Source organism: Sinohyriopsis cumingii, chromosome 8 (assembly GCF_028554795.1).
Source record: "Sinohyriopsis cumingii isolate HCF-2022 chromosome 8, ASM2855479v2, whole genome shotgun sequence".
Classification (NCBI taxonomy): Eukaryota; Metazoa; Mollusca; class Bivalvia; order Unionida; family Unionidae; genus Sinohyriopsis; species Sinohyriopsis cumingii.
The window spans coordinates 6,936,058-6,951,595 of NC_142968.1; positions in this window are offsets into that span (position 1 = coordinate 6,936,058).

Here is a 15,538-nt window from a genome sequence, read left to right on the forward strand (position 1 = left end):
AGAGAACCATCTCGACAAGTGGGCCACAAAACTCCGCACCAGGAAAGACTAAAAGAAGAAATAAGACTCCAACTCTTCTTTTTGCAACCTGGAACATCAGGACCATGTGTCCTGGATTGATCGTTGACCTACAGTATATCGACGATGCACGGAAGACTGCCATCATTGACAGAGAACTCTCACGACTGAACATCGACATTGCCTGCCTCCAGGAGACCCGACTGGCTGATAGCGGCACCATCAGGGAAGCCAATTACACATTCTTTTGGCAGGGGAAGCCCTCGGATGAACCTAGGCAGTATGGTGTAGGCTTTGCCGTCAAGAACACACTAATCGTCTTCATTTAACCTCCATCATCAGGTACTGAGAGAATCCCTGCCCTCCGGCTGTCAACATCCTTAGGCCCGGTCAACATCTTCAGCGTGTACGCCCCAACCCTCTGCTCCCCCTACGAGGAGAAAGACAAGTTTTATGAGGCTCTGGATCAGGCAATATCCAGTATCCCCAACAATGAAAGCTTTTACTTACTAGGAGACTTCAATGCTAGAGTGGGAGCTGACCATGAGGCCTGGTCCACCTGTCTCGGCTTTTACGGAAGGGGCAAGATCAACGAGAATGGTCAGCGACTGCTGAAGATGTGCTGGTTCCACAGCCTATGTGTGACCAACACTTTCTTCAAATGCAAGGAGATCCACCAGGTGTCGTGGAGACACCCACGTTCACGCCACTGGCACCAGCTAGACCTCGTCATCACCAGGCGTGCAGAACTGGCCAGTGTCCTCCTCACCCGCAGCTACCACAATGCCGATTGTGACACGGACCATTCCCTCGTGGCCAGCAAGGTGAGAATATTACCCAAGAAGCTGCACCATGCCAAGAAGAAGGGTCACCCACGCATCAACACCTGCTGTGCAAGCAACCCAGAGAAAACACAGCAGTTCATCAGCAAACTGAAGGAAGCCCTCACAAAAGTGACACCTGATGACACCATTGACTCCAGGTGGTCCCATATCCGTGACTCTGTGTACAATTCAGCCATCACAGCTTACGGGAAGAGGAAGCGAAAGAATGTCGACTGGTATGAGGCTAACTGGGAGGAGATGGAGCCCGTGACTGAGGCAAAGAGGAAAGCCCTCCTGGCACACAAGGCTGCACCTAGCCCCAGAACACTACAAGCCCTCAGGATTGCAAGGAACAATGCCCAGAAGACTGCCCGCCGCTGTGCCAACACCTACTGGCTGAACCTTTGCAACAGTATACAGACATCTGCTGACATCGGGGATACAAGAGGAATGTATGGGGGTATCAAAAAGGCGACAGGCCAAACCCCCCAGCTACAAGACCGCCCCTCTCAAGTCCAAGACGGGCGAAGTCATCACAGACCAGGGGAAACAACTGCAGCGATGGGTTGAGCACTATCTCGAGCTATATGCAACCCAAAACAATGTCACTGGAACTGCCCTGGACGCCATTCCAGACCTGCCTGTCATGGAGGAGCTAGACACACAGCCCACCCTGGAAGAGCTCGGAAAAGCCATCGATTGCCTTGCCTGTGGGAAGGCTCCGGGAAGCGACGGCATTCCGCCTGAAGTCCTCAGGAGCGGAAAACCAGCACTGCTCCAGCCCCTACACACACTCCTCTGCCTTTGCTGGGAACAGGGATACATCCCACAGGACATGCGTGACGCCAACATCGTCACTTTGTACAAAAACAAAGGAGACCGTAGCCACTGCAACAACTATCGGGGCATCTCCCTCCTCAGCATCGTTGGAAAGGCTTTCGCCCGCGTTGCCTTGTCGCGCTTGCAGATCCTAGCCTCCCACGTCTACCCAGAGTCCCAGTGTGGATTTCGAGCCGGCAGGTCAACTTTAGACATGATCTTCTCACTACGTCAGCTGCAGGAGAAGTGTCGCGAGCAGCAGATGCCCCTCTACATTGCCTTCATAGACCTGACGAAGGCGTTTGACCTGGTTAGTCGGAGTGGACTCTTCAGACTCCTGCAGAAGATCGGCTGCCCCCCACGTCTGCTTGCTATCATCATGTCGTTCCACGAGAACATGCACAGCACAGTGTGCTTCAATGCCGCAACATCTGAAGCATTCCCAGTCATCAGTGGAGTCAAACAAGGCTGTGTCCTTGCGCCGACGCTCTTTGCCATCTTCTTCTCCATGCTTCTCCAGTACGCATTCAAGGACTGCAGCGAGGGAGTGTACATCCATACCAGGGCTGACGGCAAGCTGTTCAACATCGCCCGTCTCCGTGCTAAGACTAAAGTCACAGAGGTACTCATCCGTGAATTGCTCTTCGCCGACGATGCAGCCTTGACATCACACACGGAAGATGGACTGCAGCAGCAGCTGGTATGCCGCCTCTCCCATGCTTGTAAGGAATTTGTACTGACCATCAGTTTGAAGAAAACGAACGTCATGGCGCAGGATGCAGACTCCCCTCCCTCTGTCACCATCGATGGGTAAAACTAGGAAGTTGTCGAGAACTTCACATACTTCGGGTCTAACATCTCCAGCTCACTCTCCATTGATTCTGAGGTGAACGGCAGGATTGCCAAGGCAGCAGCAGTGATGGCCAGACTTAACCAGAGAGTCTGGAACAACCCCAACCTCACAGAGAAGACCAAACTGCGTGAAAAGGAATGGACCCAGGTCGCATTCCCAAGGACCTGTTATATGGGGAGTTAGCAGAAGGTGCACGACCAACTGGACGACCACATCTGCGCTACAAAGATGTTTGCAAGAAGGATATGAAGACGGCAAACATCAATGTCAACGACTGGGAGAACTGTGCAAACAACCGTTCCAGCTGGCGCCTAGCTGTCAGACAGGGAGTTCAAAACGCAGAGGAAGAGAGAAAAATAAAACAAACTGAAAAGAGAGCTAGAAAGAAGGATAGACTAAAGCTTACTTTGGAGTTACGCTATCGTCTCCCGTAGACGGACGGATGCCAAGAATCAGCTAACTTTCGTTAAAATTTATGTTTGATTTTAAATGTAGCACCGTCTAGCGGCTCAGTTTGGATCACGTGATTCCCCAGGACTCAAGGTACTAAAACAGTTTCCATAGTAAACCAATGCAAACACAATGTTATTAAAAATTCAACAACTTAAAATCTTTGAGTGCTCATATGATCAAACCTATATTTATTAGTGTAGATGAAACCTGGATGTCAGTTTCCGTGTAGAGGAAAGGATATGAGCCGCGGGACGTGCAGTAATTGCGCCATAAGGTCTCCTTGGCTAGTTTAATTTGCAGTTTTGGCATGTAGTTCTTTTTCTTGGTATATTAGGAAATGAGATGCTTTTTTGTATGCTTGAAACAGTTGAGTTCTTTCTTCTTGTCTTTGATTGCTGTTTTACATTCTTCCGTCCACCATGGCATTGGGATTTTGCCTGTTTCTCCTTTAGTTAGAGGTATGCTTTTGTTGGGTGCGTTATTAATTGCTTGAACGCTGCTTTCGTAGTAGCAGTCAGTGCTATTATCTTGTAGTTCCTTCGTCTTCATTTGGCATAGAGTTTCGTGAAAGGTGTCCCAGTCTACCTTCTTAGTTTCCATTGAGGGATGTTACTGCTTTTGATCCTTGAAGCTTTAATATAAAATGTTATTGCTATTGGAAAATGGTCGCTTCATATGGTGCCATTTTACATAACTTTCCACTCTGTGATCAAAGCTAGTTCTAGATTACTTATGGCTAGGTCTAACGCACTTAGTTTACCACTTTTGGGGTCTATCTCGTGAATGTTCTTTTGTTAAGGTTCTAGGCAGCGTTTGGCAAAGCCTTGGACAAATTAAAATATGTGTCACGATCGAATACCATAAAGTTGCTCGTCGCCTACTGATGAAATTTCAGGATGACAAAGTGATAGGTATTACATTTAGGCCTGAATTGTTTGACATTTTGGGAGGTGACAGGTAATGAGGTAGAAAATAGAGGAAAATGGCGAATTAGCAATCGTTTACGACAACCTGAGTTTTGCAAAGTGGTTTCGTGTCCCGGTAGAACTGAATCAAGGACTCATTTTGATCTTTGTGTACTCCGATGTCGCGGAGAACAACGTGTTGGGACACACTTCCGTACCGTTACTGCGTGTCATTCCTTTCAAAATGGATTTCGACACGAACACTGACGAGGAATGTGGAAACACCTATCACGTTCACCGCGAATTTGCACATCCTCTCTATTTGCCCGTCAGCAAGTCGTATTTTGACACTGTCAACCTTGTCATAAAAAGAGATCTGGGACAAAATATTCCACTCACCAAAGGTTAAGTCACGGTGAAACTCCATTTTCTAAAACGATTCTCTTATGACTCGCAAGTCACGTATCCAGTGTACCGAGGCGTCGCTGAACAGCGCGGACATGGTTTAGGATATGTGCTGAAATCTTCGGTGGCCCCGGTTTTGAAACTGATGAAAATACGAGGATTGCACGCTTTAAAAGATGCCGCATGGACGCACGGCAAAGAAGCACCAATGTGGTATTCAACGACCGATGAAACTAAATCAAAGCGGGACGAAGTTTAGAACTGATGGATCGTTTGCATTTGGACATGTGGTTGCATGAGAAGAATTTACTGAACGGCGTGGGTGTCCCCAGAGACTGAATCTCAACAGTGTCGCTTTCCATTTGATGACTGAAATTTATGCCGCTTTCAAAACTAAAATTGATAAATCCCGACTCTAAAGTGGGAAATGACATTAGTCACACTTTGAGCAGAACGACCGCCAAGTATCCGATACTACGCGTGGAAGTGAAAACTTTTACCATTCCCTGGGGACAAAAATCCATGATCGAAGATCAGCTGTTCCAAGGACAGTTACCCAAACGTTCAATCATTGGTATCGTCAAGAATGAAGCCTTCAATAGAACCAAACTAAAAAATACTTTCAATTTTAAGCACTTGGACGTGTCTAAACTCGAAGTCAGTCTAGATGCCGAGACCCTGTGTACCAGACACTTCGAACCTAACTTTGAGCAAAAAAATTACTTGAGATCGTCCTTGTCCCTGTACGAAGCCACCAGACAATTAGGGACCAACAGTAAGCACGGCATTTCGTACGAGGATTATGCAGGAGACTATGCGTTGTGGGCTTTTGATTTCACTCCATACCAAGGCAGCGACGAGGGACATATCCACCCTATAAAATCCGGCCAAATTCGTGTGAAACTTCAATTTACTACAGCTCTAACCGAGACGGTAAACGTCCTCTTGTATGCTCAGTTTGATAATATAGGATTAAATGATCATGGTTGGGTATTTATCGATGTGTAAATTTTACCTAATCGCTCACAAAGTAAATAAAGTCCGAAGTGATTAGGTGAGTGATTAGGTAAAATTTACACCTCGATAAATACCCAGACATGATCATGTAATCCTTATAATTCCAATTTACTTCCTTTCTAACATCAGATCAGAATATTTAACCAACAAAACATTCACTTTTATGTACATCGACGTTTTCTTGCATTAGCCTCTTAACTGCGGTAGAATGCATAGCCCTATCTTCACTAGCCTAGCTTCTTCGATTCTTTATACAGTGATACGGGGTAGAATGTCATTGCAGGTCATGCCAGCGATATACTGTTGTGATCAATATTTTAATATATAAAAAATGGTTGTTGCTGTTAAACTAGGAATATTCCTTCTTTTTTCTTTTTTTTTTAATGAAAATTACATTTGCATATGGCACGTTTTGTTATAGCAACGTCGCTGTTACTTTCTACGCATTTCGATCTTTCAAAAGCAAAATCTCGTCCATTTTTAGTGACATCCCTTAGTTGACATATGACCCTGACCTTTAATAGCCGCTGCTGTAACACGTTGTCGAGGTGAAATGCAATAATTTATGAAGATTGGCTTCTAAAGCTTGCCATATGCCTTCTTCACCAAAATGGTGTGAGTGTTGGAGTACAGGAAGGCCTGTGCAGTTACATTGTTTTAACTTCTACTGGTCGATTTTAAGCTGTGGCTTGTAATTTTTTTTTATCGGAAATCACAGGAATGGGTGGTTGGGAGCTTGTTGTTATTATTATTAGGGTGTAAGGCATTGATATAGATAAAACTTCACATCAAATGATTGGGTAACAGGGAATCAAAATTAGTCCGCAGAATTTATCGATGTGTAAAAAATTCCAGATCTGTATCACGTGACCGTTTACATCCAATCAAAGCGTAGAAGACGCAGTTAGTTTATAATAATTGGAATTATTACGATATAAATCAACAGTTTGAGAGAAGTCATCCTAGACTATTAGAAGCTATGGAAGACTGTAACCCCTCCTTGAATAGTGGAGAATCTATAAAAATGGAATGGGAGGATACCGTGGAAGAAGAACCCCGAGACAAAGACGAAGAGAACATAGTGATGAATTCCAGATGGCCAGAACATGAACAACAGTTAGTCTCATTTTCTGCCAAACACCTCGAAGAAAAAATACCGAACTGATCAAGAAAGATTGCAATGGATGTCAAACCGATCATCCCAGTCAAATTCAAAAGGATAAATGTTTGATGCCGAGTCAAGAATAAAATTTGAACGAGTATCTGGACGAATCTTGCAGTCTCATATCGGAAGAAGCCATGTTGCATCAGTGGTATAAAGACTTGCGTGATCATTCCTTTCCTACATCGATAGCTCTAGAGATCCATCACACTGAAGCGCTCTTGGCTCAGAGTGCGGAGACGAAGCGAAGAAACGGTTACTTGTCAGAGATTTTCAAACAAAAAGCCATGATTCAATTGATGACTTATTATGACCTGTGAAGAAAACCAGAAAAACAAAACAACACAAAAAATGAACACATGGGAACCTTATTACCTTTTGAACCACAGTTCGTACAATGCTTCTTGGAATCCTGTCGTGTGTACTACAGATGAACTGTATCATCTCAAACCTCAAGACCCTCAATCTAATGTCATCAACACGGATGACAGCCATCTCCCAGGAACACATTGGGGAGCCGTCTACTTTCCCCCTGATTTTGATTCGTATGGATTGCCACCTTTGGAAGACGACATCGTCGACTTTATGAGAAGAAATGCCCCGACGACACGATTCAATAATGTGAAATTACAAAGCACAGATTCCATGATGTGTGGACAATATTGTGTTTATTTTCTTCGTCAACGCAGTCTTGGATATTCTTTAGAACATTTAGTGACTTATTTTGATCGGCACTCTTCTAGAAACGATAAGAAAGTAGATCGATGGTTTTGTGACCATTATGGCTATCTTTTGTCTTTAGCTAGGAAACGTAGTGTAAATCAATGTCCCAATGACTTCGAACAGAGGACGTCTAGCTTAACTTCACAACGTTGTCAACCTTGTCAAAATAGTTTGTTATTTGAAAAATTGTTTGTTAGTTTGTTTGAAAACAATATGTCATGGGTAATTGTTGCTTGGTTGTTGTTTGAATAAACAATGTTGTGACTTGAAAAAATTGTGTCTGTTGTTTGTTTTCATGTTTAATCATTATACATGCTCTTTGACTTCTCTCTATCCCTCAAATCAACAATTATAGCATTCCAACCCAACACAATATAGTTGGAATGTCTTCTATCGCGTCCGCGCTTGAACTATATAAAACGCGGCAGTCTCAAGTCTGACCATATTCATCAACAACCACCATTCAGGCGGTAGACATGGAGAAAGCAGGACCTGGGTATCAGAGGCTCATGATTAGGCGCAGGCGGGAAAAGCAGGCAAAGCGTGCTGCACACAGGACCACATGACGTGAATGTACACCGTATAAGGCAAAGCCTGATACCGAAGCATGAAGAGATAGAGAATATCAGAATGTTCAAAGTGGCCAAAGACCTAATAAAAGAGCTCTTCAGAGAGGAAATCAAGAAGGAGCAAGAAGAGTGGACGGAGAAGTACAGACTTCAGAAGCAGAGAGAGAGAGCAGAGAAAGCAGCAGCAACGACAGCAGGAAGCAGACAGAGGATTTGTAGACTGCCGTGTGGACCGTAAAGACTTCTCCTTCTCTTTCCAAAGAAGCAGGCCCGATCCTGTGGGAAACCTTGCCTCCAGACGGGGACGCAATCTTAGACGATAAAATATTGCCATAACCCCTATCCACAAAATAGAACAGCCCTCCTCAGGGCTACCCCAATACACTAGAGAAGACATACTAATTCAGTTGCTAATTGTATGTTAGTAAGTTAACATAAATAGAAGTGTGTCTACAAGCACATCGTTTCTTTGTTTTATGTCCAAAAATAGAAATGTGTCTATAAGCACTTCGTTTCCGTAGCTTGTTAAAATATCGTCTGTGTGTTTTTGTTTGTAGTTTGTGATTGTCGGTAAAAGTGAGTGTTTCTTTTAGGTCCACGCGTTCCATATTTGTTTTGGTAATGATATGGGTCTGTAAATTTTGGTAACAGGAGATGTTTTCCTTCATGTTCGCGCTTCACATTATATAGAACGAAAGCATTCGTCAGTCTGGCTACCCGTCGTTGATTCATCAACTAAAAGAAGATGAGCAGACTCATCAAATCGCTTGAATTCAAATGCACCTGGAGTATGCCAGGCGCCTACTGGACGAGCTGGTCATGGAGGCGATTGTAGAAAGTGCAAGAATTGAAGAGGAGGAGGAGAGGATAAAGAAGAAAGAGAAGGAAGAAATATTCTACTCTCAGCTCTTGCTCAGGCGTCTGTATGAGGTCAAGCCTGAGGTGAGGATACCTTTACGACCAGTACTAGCACGACAACCAGTACCAGCACGACATCCACTACCAGTACCACAGCCACTATTAGCACCACAACCTGATCATTAATGGGTGTGGCATAGGTGAAGGAGGGAAGTCTTCACTATTCCACAAAGTGAAAACTGGGATGAGGCCACACCCTCTCCCGCGCTTCCAACTACTCAAATCAATTGAAACAATGAATGGCACCGTCGATGTGTCTGCGGTGCCCGGCCTGGGAGGTGTCACCATTAACTAGGTGCATCTTGAATTCAAAACAACAGCCCTTCTCAGGGCTACCCCAATACTATAGAAAATAGACTGTTCAAGTTGCGAATTTGTGTGAATGTGGAGTAGTGTGACTATAAATAATCACTCCTTTCTTGATGTGAGTATGTGCGTGTATGAGTTGTCGTACGTTTGTGTGGATAGAAGAGTATATGTTTTTCCCCTCCCTTCTGTGGTGATAGTAGATATTGTGTTTGTATGGGTTGGCGTATGTTTTTGTGAATAGTATATTTGGCGTTTATTTGCCCTCTCTTCTGTGTGGATATTGGAGTGTGTCTTTGTATGAGTTATTGTACGTTTGTGTAGATTGTATATTTAATGTTTTTCCTCTTCCCGTATGTGGATATATATTTGGGGTTTGTGGATAGTATATAATAAGTTTTTCTTCTTCCCTCTGTGTGGATAGTATATTTTGAGGTTTGTATGAGTTCAAGTACGTTTGTGTGGTTAGTAGATAATATGTGAAGTGAGTGCAAGTGTTACGTATATTTGATTTAATTTATGTTTGATTTAATTTAATTGCTCATATGTTTTACATCTTTTTGATTGTATCACCGATTTATCTTGCTTAAGGAACATACACTTTCGCCTGCAACAGACATCACAGATACTTTGTAGCATTTTTCTGTTTTTAGCGGTTGGTTCATCGATGTTATCGGTTTTTGTTCATCGATGTTATCGGTTTTGGTTCATCGATGTTATCGGTTTTGGTTCTGCGTTTGAGAAAGTATGTTGTAATTTTATGCTTGATGTCAGACACAATTAATGTTAAGATTGTTTACGATCCAAGTACCTCTCTACGATCATTGCTGATACTTGGAAACGGGTCAAATTGCAGAATAAATTTTAAAACGTTAACTGGTTCGCCATCAGACCTTGACGCCTGCGTCCCAAATAGCTGCAAGATAAACATAACGCAATAATGGACACAAGCTCAATTTCCGACTGGATGAAGCTGATCTGAGTTATAGTTTATTTTTATACATTTTTTACTGTTTGATGCTCGGATGAAGACCAAACGAGTCAAAGTAGTTGTTGTTGTAAAGCGTTACCCAACGCGTTCCAGATCCGTCGTGGAAATCTTTTATATTGATGAAACTGCTTTAATTAGTTTCTGGTGATCTATTTGATATCCAATTTTTAAAAAAATACTCTGATAAATCCGCTGATATCTCTAAGTTTATCAGCAATTTTAAGATTATTTAACGCAAACGATTTAATCTTTTCGGTAGCATAAGCCCTGGGCAACGATTTCCACGAGTCCGTTTTCTCATTCGGTATACCTGTATCCCTAACAGAACTGGTAATAGACTTCCCGTGATCTCTGCTAGCAGCGGGCCTATAAACCCGCCCCTGACTGCGTTGCAGTTCGTTCTTGTCGTTGTTCTTTTCTTTTTGTCGTAGGAATTTTTCGTGCTCGTGTTGTCGGCATTGTTATTAATCATTGATAAAATAAAATTAGAGTGTGTTGTACTCCAGTGGAATCCATATATAGTAATTGTTTTATACCGTCTCCGGATACAGCTTTTTTGTTGCTCCTGATATTGTACCTGATGCTGCAGCTAAGCCTAACGTTCCTAACACAGGCAGTATCTTTGGCAATAATATTCGTGCTAATGTAGCTAGCGTTGTTCCTATCGATCCACCAAGTATCGCTTTTGATGAAGCAAATACTGTTTTTGTGACACTGACAGATCAAGTATAAAATGTTTACCTTTTAATATTTTATTTGTCGTTGCGTCAGAAGTAAAGTTGTTGGACACTGACAGATCAAGTATAAAATGTTTACCTTTTAATATTTTATTTGTCGTTGCGTCAGAAGTAAAGTTGTTGGAACGCGAGTTTTGAAATCTATTTTTAGTGAAACTACTTTTCGTTTAGCTATATCTCGTGCTAGTTTTTGTATTTGTCCCTGTGACAAATCGTTATAATGCAAGATATATTTCATTATAAATTTGTTAACACTACACCTGTACTGTCATTTTGCCTTTGACGGCATCAAGCGTTATGCATGTGTTAGATGATACAAGAGCATAATCATTATATACGTTAGCTGGAACAACAGCAACAGCTGCCAACGTCCATGTTACCTCAGTGTCAGCGGTTGACCCAATAGCTCGTTCGCTATGCTTACTAACATCAACATGAAACATCTGGTAAAGAGATCGAAACTCTTCAACAGATATTTGAGATCCAGTTTCAGCGTCCTGATACTTTTACATCGCCTCCATCAGAAGCATATAAGCTCGAGATATGTTTATATTAGCAATATTTCCGAAGGTGCATTCGATCGCTCATTCAAGATATTTCTTAGAGTTTATTTTAACAAATAATCGCCTTAAGTCAGCGTTATCAAAATGGAGTTGTTCTGTAGTTGATTATTACGTTTATTTATTTTTTTCTTAAACACGATAAATAAAATGACGCGGTAATTGCTCGTTCGGAGCTGGTGTTATATATCATGTCTTATCAGTTGAATTTGGTACAGCTGTTTAATAAAACTTATGCTGTTCGAAATATATTTTTCTGCCGTACGCGGCTAATATTGTCTCAAGTTCTGTTAGTTTTTAGATGGATATGACAACTCGGGGAATCCATAACACCAATCGTTAAATCACAAACGGGCAATCAGCACTACCAACAGCTCTAATGAGACAATCGTTATCATCAGCTCGGTTAATTACAAAAGTATGTTTTATACCACGAAAAACTTTATTATAATCCATGCAAAATCCAAATAACGGAAGAATCATTTTGATTTGACGTGATTGAGCTGTATCATTTCTTCGTTTAACAAAACCATCGTTATATTCTCGAACATTGATCATAAGAACAATACTCTGAGCTTTTGCTAACAACGCAGCTGTATCATTTGCAGCGCCTGGTGGATCAATTCCAACTGCATTTCAAAGAGCTATCAGAGCATTTCTCACATTTGCTATTGCATTATCAACTGCTGAAACTGTTCCATATTGATTATGAAGTCTAGCTAAAAAAATTGCTTATGTTAGTGCGAGTTCCATCATTGTTAGCATCAGCAACGTGTGTTTCACGAAACTGAATCAGATCCAGATCAGTTAATGATGTATTCTTGATCCACATATTTGTTGTAACAGATCTCTAGTAATCATCGTTCAACGACGCAATGTTAAGAATAGTACTTGTGATCTTCTACTGTTTGATTGGCGAATTGATATCTGTCGCTTTTGAGCAAACTCCAGTCGTTGTTTGCTAATGCAATATTTGCACTAACATCAATATCGCCATCCGCGGCTGTTCCAATAGTTCCTCGTACTTCAAGTAGGGTTTTGTGTGATAGCAAAACCATATCTTCGTCTCGAGTATAAACTGTTTGTAAGCCGACCTTTTGTTTGGCTGATTAGAGTTTTCGTCGAGATATTCAAAATACTCGAACTCTGTTGCTGAGTCGTCAACGGTTATCACATCAGCAATATCAAGATAATTTAAACACACATTTTTATTGTAATCTTCAGACAAAATCGTGATTATTTTACAATCACCTAAAACGTAATAACATTAGGTTTTGGTCTAGCTCTTGCTACGAGTTTCCTAACAATCCCTTCTCCGGCCGGAAAATTTTTTGTCGTTATCATCGCACGTGCTGTTTCTGATGATGGAGTTATTTCAGTAGTGACATTTTATATCCGAACCACTTGATACTCCACCACTGATTTTATCAGCGACCTTTTGTCATACAGTTGTTTCTGCTGAAGATACGGCTCCTGTTGCAAAGCCTTTGACGCGTCAAACGCGATTGGCGCTACTTTGTGAGTTATTCCTTGTATATTTTCTATTATTTTTTAAAAGACATTTTCAAAGAAACCACCTACGATTTATTTGTGATAAATGTTTCGTTGTTTCGTCTTGTTATACAAATTGTCTTATAAATATTGATTGTGATGATCTAGACAGCTACTGACCGCAGATGAAGATAGTAAGTAACAATTTCATTGTTAAGATCAATCTGACGACCTGATTGATTGGTAAGTGTCATCGTGATAGATGATATTTGATTTTCAACACTAATAGGATAGCATATTATCTGTCTCGGATGGACATGCTTTAATGAACCCGGTGGAAAATCAGGGCTAAACGAATTAATTGTCCGCCCTAATCTACCGCGTGCTGTATATGACCCAGTTGCAATAGAACAGTTTATCAGGATTGTATTTACATCTCTGATGATGACGGCTGATTCGCTGTCATATGATATTGTCGCAGATGTGCCAAGCAGCAGGAAGGGCGAACAGACCACTTGGTTGAAATATAATTTGCTTAAAACAAAATATCATACGAAAAGAAAATAAGGTCACGGGTTATTTTGTTTGTATGTACTTTGTTTACATATGTGAGGTCGCGCCCTTACTGCTGCTATTAATTAAAAAAATTATTGTCATAATAAAATGGTATATCCGGAATCTTATACTGCAAGAATAGCTCGAGAAGGATTAGAAGCAATCAAAAAATTTCTTCCTGTTAGAGATTCATTTAGAAAAAACCTGCAAGCGCAGCAGGAAACACAAGATGAATTTGCAGAAGGTACAGAACAATTATTTAAACCCATTACAGCGGTTACTGAAAAAGTTGTATACGGAGATATTAAAGATGAAGATGAGAAAAAAGGGCCTTCTTTCAGTATTAAAACGAACAAACTGAAAAAATAGCAGGGAGAACCAAGAAAACAAAAAAAAAGATTTTACGAGACCTTCCAGCTGATATAGCTGCAGCTCAACCTCCACCTGTCGATGAAGAAATACTTCAAGGTATTAGAAAACTTCATACTGAAGTCGCCGACGTGAAAAAAGAACTTGCACCTAAACCTAAAACAGGAAGAGGAAATGTTGAATTGATTGCAAAATTTAGAGAGGAGTTTATCGAAGATATTAGAAATACTAAAGAAGCTGATTTACCCGAAAAAATATTAATTAGCATATTTAATAAATCTGATATTTTAAAACCCGGTTATGAAAAAACAAAACAATGGAAATTTTATTAAATGGGTATATGGCATATATTACGACATAAAACAAGTAACAAATAATGATTATAGATACGATACACTTGTTAAAGAAATAAAAAGACTTGATAGAGAGAGACCGGAACAAATAAAACAACAGCCGGAACCTTCATATCAACTTCCTCCACCGCTGCAACAGATAGTACAACAACAATCTTCTTCACCGCAACAAAAACTTCACCTCTGCAGCGACTACACACCCAATGACGTACTGCATTGAGGGAATCAATTGAGGAGTTTAGAAGAAAAGGGGAACAGATGTTGGCAGGAAAGGATGACGATGATCCTCCGAGTGCTGTAGGAAGTGGTTTCCTGACTACATCAGGAGGAAATAATTTTGTTTGTCCTGATAATATCCTCAATGATGCGTCACGGTTAGAAGTTCTCATAGGAGGAAAACCAGAAATAATTAATGAAGCAGCTGATATTTGTCGGCGATTATTCCAGGGTGGTATTATGGATATCGGCGTTTACCGAGAACTTATCGATGAACTTGATGATTACAGTGACTAGTTGTTACCATGATTAGATATATGGCAATTAAAATAAGATGATTGTACACAATAATCATCGTAAATCTGTACCTGTCAGAGTAGTGAACTCACGATTACCAGTCTACGAGGTATTTTACGGAGATGGACTTGTTGATGTTGTACGGGGATTATTTACAAGGATGGCCCCAAAAGCTGGGCCTATTGCAAAACAATTATCGATGAAGGCTATTGATATTGTTCGTGAAAAAGCTCCTGGTGTAATTGTCAATGTTGCTGGTAAGGTTTTCTCAGCGATCAAAGAAAGATGAAAATCACAACCAGTAAAATTACCGAGTACTGAAATTATGCCCGCAGATGTCAGTAAAATAATAAATCAAGCTGCAGATCAGAGATTAGCAGCACTAGCAGATCAAGGGCTCGGTGAACCAAGGAATAATATTTCAAGTTTAATATCAGTGAACGAAATTTCCCGAACACGATGATTCTCGTGTTAGACGAAAATATTTATAATAAAATGTTCAAGCGTGTATCCGACGAAGCATTTGATATGGAAGCACCTGTCCGTAAGGATGAATCGGTACGTGATTATCAGTTTTATTCCTATGACGCACGAATACCAGATCAACGTCGAGGAAGAATTGAACAAGTTCATGACACAAGTAGATATTTTCTACCCCCTGAGGCTTTTATTGAGGTAGAAGGTGAAATTATAAGAACGGATGATACTAATTACGGAGATGCAGTAGAAGTTGGTTTTGTCAACAATGGTATTATGGCATTATTTGATAGCGCCACTTATATGATTGATGGAAAAAATATCGAATCGATTCAGAAAGATGTCGACGTTGCTACAACAATAATAGGGTTGGCAAGATACTCTGATGATTATACAAGATCAGCAGGTCCCACGATGATGTTTGTTAAAGATAATTCTGATTACCCTGAAAGGGATCCGTATAATATACGACGACCAAGAAACAATGCTAATAACGCTGATGCTGATGTGTGGCCAGTGG